This window comes from Manacus candei, unplaced genomic scaffold (assembly GCF_025592945.1).
Source record: "Manacus candei isolate 608988 ecotype Guabito, Panama unplaced genomic scaffold, ASM2559294v1 h1tg000023l, whole genome shotgun sequence".
Classification (NCBI taxonomy): Eukaryota; Metazoa; Chordata; class Aves; order Passeriformes; family Pipridae; genus Manacus; species Manacus candei.
Window position 1 is genome coordinate 251902 of NW_026138071.1, and position 15191 is coordinate 267092.

Consider the following 15191-nt stretch of genomic DNA (forward strand, 5'->3'; position numbering starts at 1 on the left):
TATTAGGAACAGCACTTTATCTGGAACTTCTTGTAGGGCAAGATTCCAGGAGTAAACATGTCAAGATCTAGCTCCAGAAATTATAAAATATATTTTTAAAGAGGACTAAATTTGGATAGCTACTTAATTTGCTGAAAGTAGGGCTTCTGAAGCTTCTGAAGCATCTCATTCTCAGAGGGTGGTACTATCACATTGCAGGTGGGACTGTCATATGAGTCGCAATGGTTTTGGTGTCTCCTCTCAAGGCACAGAGAGTTAACTCCAACCCAGGTTACAATTGTGTGTTGAAGATCCCTAATGCTGCCTGGCCTGGATGCCTTGCTCTGGAGCTGGTGTGCTTTGCTACCTCAGCTTTGACAATACTATGCCAAGTTAGGACACCTGAAGGCTCGTCCTGGAGACGCTTCTTTTGAGTACTGTCCTTGTGCTCCTTTTTTTGCTGGTAATAAATGCCAGCTTCTGTAACTAGCCTGAGACCATCTCTGAATCTCTCTTTCAGCAAGTAGAATTTTTAGCCTTTGTCTTCTCCACTCTTCCCTAGAAAATATTTTGGTTTTAGCCAAGGAATGCCTTTGTCATCTTAAAACCACTACTAAAATCTTCCAGGGGAGCCTTCCATTTTCAAATAACCTGCATGTCTATACCAAAAGTGCAAGATTCATACATGTAAAGAAATAATCACAAGGACTGTGTGTGGATAAGTAAATTCTTCTATTTTCCATTTAGGATCTTGGCACATAGGTACTTTCCTGACACTTTTATCAGTACAAATTTTGAAGAGGATTTTGCATAGATTAGGGACCCAAAGGCACTCAGTTAATGGGAATTAGGGGCATCCCTCTGTGAGAAAGGATTAGGCAGGTAAAAGACTAGGACTGTGATCCGTCACCTTATAGGGACAATGGCAAAAATGCAGTTCATTGGTTCGGACCCTGTGTGTGGAGTTGAAATACATGACAATGAGCACCAAGATGAAGGGAGCTGGGAGAGGGACATATAGCAAAACCTAGGGGCATCTAGAATGGGCTTTGAATGCTCTAACCCAAAATTTATCAACTTCCTTTTTGCATTCAGCCAAATCAAAAGGAAGACACACCAATCAGACTTTTATAAAGGTCTTTACATGCATTTCTGTTAGTTTTTTCTTAGATTTCCTAGACAATACAGTGTAACATGGTCTGAAACATTGGAACAAATTTTGATGTTATATGCAGATTTTATTATGAATTTTAAGAGTTTTTTGATGAAGGCTTTTGGCATGCTTTCTATAATTAAAAAAAAAAAAAAGAGAATATTTTCTCTTTGCTACAGCTTTCCTTTGAAAAACCTGTGTCATGAACACTTTCATACTGGCAAAACAAGTCTTAAAGGATCTTCTTAACAGAATACAAGGAACATCCTCACTTACCTGCAAGGTCTGATGTTTTGATGAAACTATCTTAGAGGCTTTGAATGTCACCTTCTAGTTGTAAAAGAGGCAGAAAATCTTTATGACAAAGAAGATACTAATCATGTTACAATCCCACACTTTGTTGCTAATCATGTTGAAACTCCACTATAATTTTAAACTTTAAATCCTGAAATTTACATGCACAAGAAAAAGGAAAAAGATCAAGCCAAAACTTCCTGCCCTCCCCTCCGCCACCCTGTTTTATCTCTTCCATTCAGCCAGGTTTACTGGCTTGATGTTGTCCCTGAAGAAGCAAGTTTTGTTTCCTGATGCCATATATCCCATATTAGCTTTCCATAAATGTTGGAAGGACTATGCTATGTCACAGAAACATCGCCCCCATAAAAATAACAAATCATTACCTTTTTTTCTCTTGTTTTACTTATTTAAATATAAGTCTCACTTGGCTGCAGCAGATGGTGAGGCCATGGTCACTGCTGTAAGGACACTTGATAAATTATAGTTTGATTTAGAAAAGGGGCTCTGAACCTACTCTGTTGGTTTGGAACTTTTTTCTTCCCCCTAACTTTTAGGCTTCAGAAAAGAGCTGTAAGTTTAACATGAGAAACCTCTTTCCTTTGGAGGATTATTTGGTCCATTTCCATGGACAAGCTCTCTGACAGTGCTGAGGCCTGACCTGACATGCAACCTCAGTGAGGACTGTCTGTCTGCTTGGGGATTTGTTCTTCCATCTTCACCCACAGAAGAAAAAACTACTGGGCTTTAAGATATATTTACAATGTTTACTTTTTCAGTGTATGAGCAAGGTAGTGCTTTGCATGGGTTTGCAAATGAAGAGTTTACTCAGGGTGACGTCTGCATGTCTAAGTGTTTTGAGTCTCATGGCTATTTCTACCTCTTTCAGGACTAAACTTTTCACCACTGGTTTCCAACTAAAGCTCTTCAGCAGTTTGATGTCTGATAAAATGTTTCAAAAAGAACCTCGAGTAAACATGGTGTGATAAAGGTGTCTCTTCTCACTCTCTTCCCTTCTCCAAGGTTGCAATCCTGACTCCTGTTAGACAAAGACCCTTTCCATGAGGAAAACAAATATTTTATTTAACCGTGATATCTGATGTGTGTTCTCTTTTGTCCTGATCTAGACAAAGCTGTCCAGGTCAGGAATGGTCACCTTTGCTATTATTCTGTAACCTGTCTGCAGAAGAGAATTACTTTTTGGTTTATGTTGTACAGCACCTGGTTCCTGGCACAGTGCTAGTACAAATAATAATAATGTACAGTACCTGGCACAGCAACACCTTTTGCTCTCCATATGTGGCACTGCCATAAATGTGATAGTGCAATACCTCCAGTCAACACACAGAATTACCTCTTACTGAAACTAAATGGATGTGGGTACTCTTGATGATAAATCTGCCCACCCCAGTTCATGCTTTTCTTTATGCAGTTAGCTGGAGTGAGGGATGGGATTTTTTTTTCTGACAAACTACCCACTTTTCAGCTGCAAGCACAAGATACTTCCCAAGGACTCGTCTGACCATGACGTGGCAGAGCTGCATTATCTCCCTGCATGATGGATCTCCTGGGGCTGCCTTGGCCCTGAGTCTGGATGTGGCACTTTATGTCAACCCAGCTTGGAGCAAAAGCTCCACCACGCTCCCCTCATAAAGGCTGCACTCTCTGTCCTGTGATGCTTCTTCATCTGCAAGGTTTGGACAAGAAAGACTGAATTCAAGAGGAGACACCAGAGGGAAGCTCTGGCATGGGGGAATCTCTCCGTGAAAGGGATAAAAACTGTTAGACTGTTGGAACGCAAGGAAAAGGGACTTAAAAATTAAAATAAGCAGGAGAAATTAGAATCAGTAGTTGTCCAGCCTGACTTGGATGCAGCTCAGCCTGTCCTCCGCACCAGTGCATCCAGTGCATGGGTCAGCAGTGTTACCATGGCCCTGCGCCCCTCACAACCCTGACACCCACAGTGTCCATCTCGTGTCCTGCCCTTCACGCAGCGGGGCTGCCTGCTCGTCTCCCGGCTCCCCCCTTTGTGAAGTGAACAGCTGCATGGGGATATTAGTCCAAAAAATAAGTGCTGAGGGAACAGGAATCACGGGGAGGGACATCCTGAGGCATTTCATGTGCGACTAACCTGGTTCCTCCACCTCAGAGACCACTTTCCTGAGCAGAAGGTACTGGCTGCCTCTAACTTTGTGCTGCTCCCTCCCTATTCTGGGCACAATTTATATCATATTGGCGACTCTCACAAGTATGATATTATTTATATCATTTATGTTTATATTATACCACTGTGGCAGACATAAGTGAACCCATTATTGTGGTGAAATTCTGTTCTTCCAATGGAAACAGCCCTGTCAGAAATTTTGGACCCTTCTCTTTTCCTTGAAGGCCCAAAGGGCTTCAGTTCCATTAATATTGAAATATCTTTTGTTGCTTTGTCTGACTACAGACCACAGCACTAAGCCTCGGGTCTGCCAGACTTCTAAAGGAGTTACACCTTCAGGAAACCTCAAGAGCCTTCAGAGGGAGAAGGGAAAAGCAAGAAGAGGGAGGCTGGATCTTATGCACTTTTTTTTCTCTCAGCTAGTTTTGTGGGAGCTTGTTTACACTAACTTTCACCAGAGAAAGTCAGTCTGTGGCATGGGAGGCTATGAATTTTATATAACTTCTCTGCACCAATTTCCAACCACATAGTCTTTCAGAGTGCCTCAAAAAACACACCCACGTAACAATACTCTTCCTTAAAAGTGTGAATTCAGAGCATTACTGTGGAAAAGCATGTGGTTTGGCTTACTGCACAGCAAATTTCCCACATAGACAAGCCCTCTGTCTGAGAGAAAGAAGACAATTGGGGCATAAATCTTTCAGATGTGTAAAATGATAGCTGTCTTGACAATGGCAGATCTGATAAAGTGTATTCCACCTGGTGTGGAAAGGCAGCATATGGCAACAGTAATCTGTAGTTCAATCAGAAATGCAAGGATTTAAGTCCTAGCCCTGGAAGGATTTCTTGTCACTGTCTCTCCTCAGCCCTGTCTACAGATAAGTCTGTTCATGTGGTGTGAGGCAAAGAAAGGGGATGTTGTTTGGTGGTTGTGCTCTGGGTATGAGGAGTGTTGAGCTTGTCTGAACTTTATAGAAATGTTCTTCCAGATCTTCTGTGCTGCAGGGAAGCCTGAGCACAATTTCCCATCTATGACACTCTCCTAGATCTGCAGCATCTCCAAATGGGCATGCAAAAGCTTTCCTCTATTAGAACTTACAACACTCATAACACTTTTAATTACTGTTAATTGCTTAAAGTTGTAATTTTCTGTATTGCTAAGTCCAAGAATAGATGTATCAGTTAATTACAGGGAATATCTGTAAAGAGGAGGTAAATGCCTCCTCTAGCCTTCCTCCTCCTGGGAGGAAGAGAGCCTTGTATTGAGAAAGGTTCTGTGGGAAGGCTCCACTGGTTTGTTTCATGTAGTTATGAACCTTTTACATTTTAACTTTGTGTAATTTTTCTTTTGATTAGACAAAGTATACAGAGCAATCCAAAGTTAGTATGAGACTGGAGTGTTTGTATAGGCAATCAGGGGGAATTTCTCTTTTCATAACTGTATTGAAAGGGTCTACCTAAGCTTCCATGTAAACCAAACACAGGCTGCAATTAAGGTCTGCTGAGCAAGAGTGCATGTTCCTTTTGGGAGTCTGAAAAGGTAATTTTAATGGAGTAAGGAAAATCTCTCTGAAATCAATACAGGAAAGAGAGGCTGACAATTTTGTTATTCATTAACTTCTAGTTTAAAGGCTATTTAAGAGTATTCCAGATGCTTCCTAAAATTTAGGGGATCTATTGATAAAGTTTAAGCTTCATGTTTATGTTTATTAAACCTTGAAATAATCTTATGTTAATATTTCTCAAAAGAAAGGTGACCTTCAGCAAAGAGCTACGTGCAGGATGAGGCTGCATATGTGCTCATTTTAACCCATGCCCCAGGTGCAGACACTTTACAACTCAAAGCTTGACTTCCTCTGTGTCTCATTGTGCTTTCTTCTGGGACTGCTCAAAAACTTAATTCATTGATTTTTAGAAGGATCTTAAATGGACTGTAGGTATATCTTCACATCTACTGCTTTTAATTCTGGGTTCTGTAAAGGTCCCATTGTCATAGGAGTCAGTGCTGAAAGACTGATCAAGTTCTCTGCACTGCGCCAGCTTCAGCACATGTGTGGCTTGTAGATGCTTGAAGGCATCACTGTCTGTTGCAAGGAAGAAAACAAATGATCTCTCAACAGCAGTGGTGGCACTCCACTGCAATCTTCCTGCTGCTGAAATGAGTTGTGGGAGAAGCTTCATTTCTCCCAAGTTGCTCATCACTGTGTGACATGGTGGGTGCATGTCTGTATTATAAAGCAGAGTCTGGGGCCTCTGTGCAGCTAACCAGGGAGGGTCACTGGTTCTCTCTCGTCCCTGTTTGGGTGCCAGTCCAGATGTGTCCAGTTCTGGGCCCCTCAGTTCAGGAAGGACATTGAGGTGCTGGAGCAGGTCCAGAGAAGAGCAACAAGGCTGGTGAAGGGACTGGAGCACAAGCCCTCTGAGGAGTGGCTGAGGGAGCTGGGGTTGTTCAGCCTGGAGAAGAGGAGGCTCAGGGGAGATCTCATCACTCTCTACAACTACCTGAAAGGAGGTTGTAGCCAGGTGGGGGTTGGTCTCTTCTCCCAGGCAGCTATCAGTACGACAGCAGGGCATGGTCTTAAGCTCTGCCGGGGGAGGTTTAGGTTGGATATTAGGAAGAAATTCTTTACAGAGAGGGTAATCAGACATTGGAATTGGCTGCCCAGGGAAGTAGTAGATTCTCCATCTCTGGAGGTTTTTAAGATGAGACTGGATGTGGCACTCAGTGCCATGACCTAGTAACCACAATGGTAGTGGATCAAGGGTTGGACTTGATGATCTCAGAGGTCCTTTCCAACATGACTGATTCTATGAAACTATGATTCTATGATTTCTTTAGTTATTGTAATATCTTAGAGCACAGGGACCCACAGTACTACTGGGTAAAGTACTCCGACAAGAAACAAGTCTTATGGGAGTGGACAAATCCATGCACCTCCCCTAAATTAAAAACAACAAACTAACAAACTCCTCAATAAAGACCATTTTTGGCTGTAGTTTAAAGACAGCTGGAGACGTTCTCTATGAAATCAGCTTCTGCATTTTTAAAAAGTATTAGGCCAAAGACAATCTTCTGTCACTACTACTTAATCTTAACCCTCCAAAGGTCATTCAGTGGTACCACTATATTTTCGGCATGCCATTAAAAATGGAGAAAAAATGTTCTTATATGGTGATAGTGTAATGAAACGCAACCTTCCACTGGCCAGTGGGACTCTCGAGGCAGAGATATGTGGGGGTTTTATAGTGTTTGTGAAGGATACTTTATGTTCTGTAACATATGGTATTGTTGTTACTCTTTTGATTTGTAGTTTTGGGCAGACACATTCTCATAACCTTTGTGCGCCTTCGGCTTTGGAGGTCCTAAAGCTGCTATTGTTCAGTCAGTTTCCAAGCTCAAGAAGAATGTTTTCTTCATAAAGAACATGTTAAATATTACCAGAATTTCAGCATCAGTTTTATATTTCAGGCATATGATTTGGCATGTTCTATAGATGACGGAACATAGCTTTTAAGTTATGATTTAATTTAGATTTTTTAAATTAAAAAAGCAGCTGTTTCTCTACATATGAAATATGAGTCCTCTGTAACTTTACTTACATAAGCGTTGTTTTCAAGGTATAACATATTGGATAACCTAAGAGCAGAATAAGGACTGGATTCAGTATAAGATCTCTCTAGCTGCTTCCTACTGAGTGAGTGCAAGGCTCGGGTAAGCTTGACAAATCATTGTCAGTGGCTTGGATAAAGTTTATTTCTCTCTCTTTTCAGTTATCATTCTTTTGCCAGACATACCTGCCTTCTTAGCTGAGTCTGACCATTGGTAATTAGATTTATGGGAATTATGGTGGTGGAACAAGTTTCAACAATGGGCAAACTGAAAGATTGCAAAGGGGAAGGCAGATCTTTTGGATTATATGCCAAATACTACCTGTGCTGGGTGAAATGCTCCTATGCAGAGAGAGAGAGTGCAAGATAATTTAGAGTCTATTTTAAGAATGTAAGGAATCAGTGTGTGATGTTGTGAAGAAGGTAAAATTCCCCTCATGTTTATATGTGTTGCTGATAGTGTGGTAAACCACATACAACATGGACTGCAGAATTATATATGGAGGCCTTTACTGGTGTCTTGATTTTTCAAATGACATAAAGCTGTTCTGGCTTTGCACAGTGTTTGACATTAGATTTTTTCCCTAAGATTTGTTGGGCTTTTGTTTCCTGCTTTTTAATTTGTGCTTTCATGAACTTCTAAAAAACAATTAATGATTTAGCTGCATAATATTATAAGAAGAATACAGATAGGATATCCAAATGTGTGCCAGAAGCTATGTGCTGTGGACAGTGCTGTGCCATGAGAGGTCACTCTTCTAAGAGTATAACAAAAGGAAATGACTTAGGACTGAGTTTTTCCACACTAAACTAAACAGCTATAGTTCTGATAATAAACAGCCACTAAACTTTATTCTTTTCATTCAATATCATTTTTGCTTACTGCTATGTAGTCAGAAGCAGTTTCAGTGCAGCCAGGAACCAGTGCTTCAGGATTTCTGAACAGGAAGGGAAAGAGGTCCATTTTTCATGCACCTATCTGCTCTCAGGTTTTCACTCATATCTCTTCTTGGGGCATCCTATGAAACAATGATAAAATGCACGTCCTTGACATTTCCTGCACTTCATTCCAGATATTGCACATCATTTATATGCAGTCTCACAATGCAGTAATTTTTCTAAGATGCTGTGGGTAGCTGAAATATGTGGTACTACCCTTATGAGGATGAAACTTTAGTTTAAAACTTAATGCTGTGTGTTTTTTTTCTTTAAATCAGATTCTTTCAATGTGCACTAGTCCTTAGATTAGAGCTTCATGCACTTTTCCAGCCTCGGAGAGATCATGGCCAATATTGCTGTGCCAGTATCAGTTGTGATGGTCTCTCATTCTTGCCTTCATAGTACAGTACTAAGGGGAGGTCTGTGGGAATAATGAGTTGGGTAAATAGCCTCTTCCTATCCCTACCTCCAAATTACGTCAACAAATCAAAATATCCAGAATTACTTCCAGCAGTCTTTTTAAAATTCTTTCTTTCATGGAATTGGTTAAAATTATTTTTTGAGTGCAACAGCTTTAATATAAACAATTTCATTTTTTTTGGTTTTGCTCTTAAAATGTCTTTAAAATATTTCCTTAATAAAGTAGCTAATGCCATGAGATGAGGCAATCATTTGACATCAGAGGTTGAAATGTTTCATTTATCAAATATTTAAATAAAATATTTAGACATTATTTGTCAATTCCACTTTGCTATGTTCAACTTATTTGCTGGATTTGACCTGAGTTTTCAAATATTTCTGTGTATTGTCACAACATGACATTTCTTGATGATTATATTATTTTTTCTGAAAAATTTTACCCTGCTGTGTTGGAAATATCTTGTGTGACTGTAAAACACTGGCAGAAAGTGGATTCTGAAAGAAGAGCCCGATTAATACTTCACATAAGGAATCTCCACAAAGAAATTCTGCTGAGAAAAGTGGAGCTGTTAATGCAAAGTCTTTCACTGGGAAAAGTTCGGGATAGAATGAAAGCAATAAATCAGTGATTTAAATCAAAACTAGGAGTCCATAAATTCCTTTTTCAGCAGTAGGTTAAACTGTCAGGTTTAACAAAAGCTTACAGCACTTTCCTGCTCTCTGGTTCTGATTCTGATTCAGTGCTATTGCTACCAGGTGTCACGCTCACCCCAAGACCTGCTGCACCAAGGAAACAGGCCTGTTTGGGGCCTTTTTTGGATGGGGCAATGCATCAAATGTTATTCATATGGAGGCTTCCAGCACTGCTGTGTGAGCCCTTTGATAATAAATACCAAGCCTTACCGATTTTCTGTGATCATGTGCGATAGACACAGTAACAGAAGAGTCTCATTCTGGAACTAACATTTTGATGTTTTTTTTCTGAATGGTCTGACTAAAAAGTCACATAATAATTTATATATAGATATCTCAATATAAATTATATCTTTATATATTTGTGCATTTATATATTTTATATAAATTATATTTTATATATATTCCTCAGTATTTTATTTGTTCTTTTATTTAAAAGCAGTTCACTGAGATATACAGTGGTAAAACACATTTTTTATTGTCAGGTGAATTATTTGTTTTATTTCTTCAAACAATATTTTAGTATAAGTTTTATCACGCCAGCTGTTGCTATGTTGTCCTTGTTAAAAGTCTCTCAGCATATCCTATACAAATCCTTCTATTCAGGCTTTATGGGTCAGTCTTCAAATTAGCTTTGGAGCATGATGTTTCTTGGGACAGCAGCAGCTCTGTGGAATGCATGCTGACAAACCAGCTGTTCATCAAAAGAGGAAAGAAAGATGATAGGAATTTCAGGGGAATTGAGGACTTTATCAAAGTATGTTTGTGTCAGGTTTACAAGGACCTAAAATGTGCTGTTGCTGAGAAATCAAAGAAAATCAGAGCAAGCTAACATAGTTCATAACTGGTCTGAGTCTATTTTTGTGGACTGCACCCACAGCACCTCCCTGGCAGCTGTTTGGCCTATGTTTGTAACAAGTCCCTCTCTAGGCTTGTTATTCTTCTTCTTGTTCTTCTTGTTCTTGTTGTTCTTGTTATTCTTGACTGTGGCAGCAGCTGAGTGTGGTGAATGTATTGAAACTTCACCATCAGGGGTAAGCAAGAGTTATAACTGAAATAACATTAGTAACAGAACTGAAAGAGAGACTAAGTTTTACAAGCTACTCAGTCTCTTGAAAGGGAATGTTAAGTAAATTTTAAGTGTTGAAAATGCCTTCTATGGGGCATCTGCTCAGCAGAAATTTCCTCTGCACTTCTCAAAGTCTGGTTTAGACAGGTTAATAAATCTCTGCCTCTCTTTGGCTGCAGAGGATTGGCATTTTATAGCTGCAGAAGGTGAAGAAGAGAAAGTTACATCTTGTACAGAAAGATAATTCTAGGGCAACACCAAAGGAGTACACAGACTTCTTCATTCTTAATGCTTGCTGCTAAGTAGCAGAGCGTGTTGTTTTAATAGAAAACAAAGGCTCAGAGTCCAGAAACACTGAGAGCTGAGAAGGCTGAGTGGACAGAAAGGAAGCAGATTTCTTTGCAGAGGAGACTGGGGAGATGTAAGGAAATCAGTATGTGTGTACGTGATCTGTGGTTGTCACTGAAGCTACAGAGTGACCTAAATCAGATTCTGGAAACTGTAATTTATTCTATACCACTGATAAATGAACTCAAATAATATTGATTCAAGGTATTTTCTTATTTTAATGGGGTTTGTGTACACCTAGTTTGAAATGCTCAACAAAGTTATAAAAATGTCCTGTCAAGTTTATGTACTTCTAAATTGTGATTAATTTGATTTACAAAAGACAAAGTCTAAAAAGAATGGGAACATTCATAACCCAGTGATTTAGTGTAAAACATAAAATTACTGGCAAAATAATACAGTTATGTGTTTAAAAAATGTAAGGAATAAGTTCCAGTGATGCCATAAATTCCAGGAAAATATTTTAGGAACTGCAACGTAGGAATTTATTGTGGCTTGGCTGGAATAATGATTTCTCCTTGGCTGACAAAACACTTTATAGCTTTAAATCCGTGGATCAGTATCAAAGCTGGTTTTGTGAGAGGGGTTCCTTTTAGATTAATATGTTATTTCCTAAATTTAAAACATTAAAATAATGGATAAATGAATAATTATTTTATACTTGAAATTTAATAATTTAATTTAAAAATTAGGTAGTTTATATTGTGCATGACATTTGTAAGGTACACAGACTCAGCAAGACAGTTCTCATCTTTCCCCCACAGGACGGTGTCAGGAGCACTGCTACAATTGTTCTGTTTGGTTTTCCATGCAAACCTGACAGAAACTGGCATGGGTTTGACAGAGACCATCTTGTCTGATAGTTTGGAGGCTCACAATTCAGCCTCTGATGAAAGGCACACCCAGGTAAGCAACACAGCTACACGAGAAAAACAGTGCTATCCCTTATTTCCATGAGCTGGTGCAGAGGGAGGTTCTCTTATGTTGTCTTCTGAGATCGCTTTCCACAGGCTCCCTTTTTCCTTATGCAATTCAGAAATGCTCCCCTTAATCTCTTCTTCTTAGCAGGACAAAGACAAGGGCGTGGAAGTTCTGACCAGTTTTATTGTTCTCTCTGTAATGCTGCAAGTTTTTTCCTGCTGTAGTGGCTTGGGGTGTTTTTGTGGTCAGGTGGAGCTGTGGTGCCTGGGATCTATTATGGCCAAGTTTTGACCCTGGTGATCCTTCAACTCAGGTGAGCCATGGCCAGAGATAGTGATGTTCAAAGGCAGAGTGCTGCACTGCACACTTCACACTGATCATTTCTATAATGCTCTGAGTGAAAGTGGGTGAGGTTTAAGTGACTGTCAGGTTAATAAAACTTGATGTTCCTGCCCTAAGGATTTTACTGTCAAAAGTTCAGTTTCATATTATGACTCAGATTCAAGGACTTTTGAAGTCAATTAAAATTCTTCCATTTATGTCCCAGTTGCCGAAAAACATTTGAGCTGAGCATTGCAGAGCCAAATCTGAGAGTAAGCCAGGGAGAGGCAGAGGGGTCACTGTCCCATTCATCCTCCGAACAGATAAGCCCTGAATGCACCCTGGTTTAGTCACCCTTACAGGCGGTTCCAGAGACCCTGGAGCTGACCCCTTCCTAGTTGAAGCTTGGTCTTCTGCATGAATTTATGAAACCATTCAGTGCAGAGAGAGGATATTTCACATCATGAGTCTGATAAACCCTGCTTCTCTCTGCCTTATTTGTGGTGACGTGAAAAGATACAGACTTGGGGCTCTTGCAGCTCATGTAATCTGGAGGGCTCTTTCCATTGCTTCCTTCCCAAACAAATCATGGTAAAAAAGGTGCAGATGGCATACTGGCATTGAAGTACAGCATGGATACATCCACACTGGCATTAAATTTTTGGGGGTCCTGCTTATAGGTTTCAGTCCCATTGGAGCAACACAGGACTCGGAGCAGATGTAAGAATCTGCTAAAGGAGAAGAATAAGTGTTTGATTCTTGCTATTCCAGGTATAATGCTGACAGCATTATATGGCATTACATATGTGTGTGTATGTGTATATGTATATATGTATATATTATGTATGATATTCTGTCCAACTGCTCCAAACTTGGTACAGGGGGCACTGGAAGATGTTTGCAGCTAATGCAAAGGTCTGTGCAGGTCATGTGGCTGTAGTGCAGCACACAGCCTGCAGGAGCTGCAAAATTGATGTCTGTGCTGGTTGCCTTCTCATTTAATGGTTTAGTCTTCTCCCAGGATAATTCAGATAGGAAGGGACTCCTAGATTTAAGAATCAGATTTACTTAATTTGGTAGTGGAAGTGTTGATCTTGGACCTGCTTTTATCTGTCCAGTGTCTCCACTCTTCAGTATGGGTTGCTCATATTTGGCCAAAAGCTGAAGTGGTTTCTCTGTGGCTATGTGAGAGAGTAAAAATAAATCAAAGGGCCTAATTCTGGAGGAAGCAGCCTATTCTCTTATGAGAAGTTTTCTTTCTCATGTGAGAAGTCTTGTCTTTCATGCAGAGAATCATCCCAGAAGTCTGGCAAACTAAGTGGGTTTTTCTGGGTTATTTGCTGGGGAAAAGGCCAATAATGCAATTTAAAACTGCACAGAGTCCAAATCTTATTTTTTACTAAATCTCCCAAATGTGTTGTTTTTTGCATTCATGTCACTTAATAATTCAGTCCTGATCTTCCAGTCTGTCTTCATTTTCTGTCCCATTTTGGGTTTCAAATACACTCCCTTTTCCTCAAACATCCTGTCACATACCAGAGGTATAACCATATCCACCATCTTAACTCCAGGTGGCTGGAGGCTGATTCTGCATAAATTAGAGAGAAAAGCTACATTCTTCTCTTCTTTCCAAGAATATTGCCACAAATTAAGCTTATAGACCATAAATCTAGACAGAATAAATCTGCATCCACCTCTAGTTCAACAGTTCTCCGTAGTTAATATTCACTAAAACGATTTCCCACCATCGTTGATTTGTATTCCTTTACCTTCTGTAGTTTTCAAAGCCCAGATTCCAGCATAACCTGTACACTCAAGAGAAGTAAACAATCCCACACTCATGAATAGCTTGATTAAAAAAGCAATGCCGTGGATTTCAGGACAGGAGCTGACATGCATTTTGTGCTTGTGTTTTTGTCTCTAGACAGAAATGCATGTAGTGAGATCAAATCTCATAAGTGACTGCTATTATTGGTCTTGTGAGAATTCCTCCATTCTGGTACTGAAACTTCTCGGAGTCATTAGTCAGAAATTTGCAGCTCTGAATCCTCATGAAATCTCAAACCAGCCCCACTGTCAGACTTTTAGCCTGAAATCACTGCACTATGAGCTCACAAAAGGTAGATATAAAAAAATGTCATCCCATAGAATTCTTTTCAGGTTCCATCCAGAAAAAACTACCTTCTTTCTATCCATATTTGCATATTATTCCTGTAGCACTAAGAGACTTGTTTGCAAGGAAAAGTAATACTGAATGATTTCCCATATATCTAATTCTGGGATACAACAACTGAACAATGTGAAAGAGCTGACTGTGTCCAGGGCTTACTGTCTTTTGGAAAAAGCAGCAGGACAGTCCATCTCATTCATGGATTAATTTGAAAAACAATGGCCATCATCACTGTAGAATATTGCTGTCATTAAATATACCAGGAAATATATCTACCCTCAAAATTTCTTCTCTCTTATCTCTTTCATAAGTGTTTATTCTGTGCTACGAAATCAGCACTGCTAGATGAACCCAGCACAACTTCTTTCAGATCAAATGACAACTTTCTGGGTTTCTATTTTTCTCCATTGCAAGTCCAGATAGTCTTTGATTTAATAAGAGAATCCATCATTAGCCAAAAAGAAAAGGTCTGTAGAAGTATTGTCTTGATACTTTATTATTTTCAGAAAACGCATTAACAGTTTGATATCTACTGTCAGGGATGAGATAAACAAAATATTAGAGCAATACACTCTTGCCCTGGGTGAGCTTGCTGCAATACCGTCAATTATAAGACTTTTTCATGGCTCCTAAACTCCTTTCTGAAATGTTAAAGGTCTCGCTAATCTTATCAGGCCATTGATTACCACCTGCTGAGCACAACAAAGAGCCAAAGAATGTGCATTACCTTCAATACACAACCGTGGTTTTACTCTTTCCCCCACTCAAAAATTATCCTGTTTCTTTAAAAGATGTGAATATTGAAATTCTCTCATTCGAAATGTATGTCGTGTGCATGGGTTAAGTCAGCATCTGTTTCACCGTCGTGCCAGGTGATAGAGCACACTGTGGTGTGATTGCAACAATGGGATTCTTAGTACCAGGGGTGGAACTCTTGCCAAGCTGATGACAATGGTCAGCAGAAGGGAAGTTTCCATGGAGCCTCATCCCCTTCCTTTAGCTCTCAGTCTCCCGAAACAAAACTGTAAAGGCAGTGCCTGTTGCTGGGAAAGACACAGAAAAGTTTTTCCTCTGCAGTGGAGTAGGAGCACAGAAGATTCCCTCAGAATAC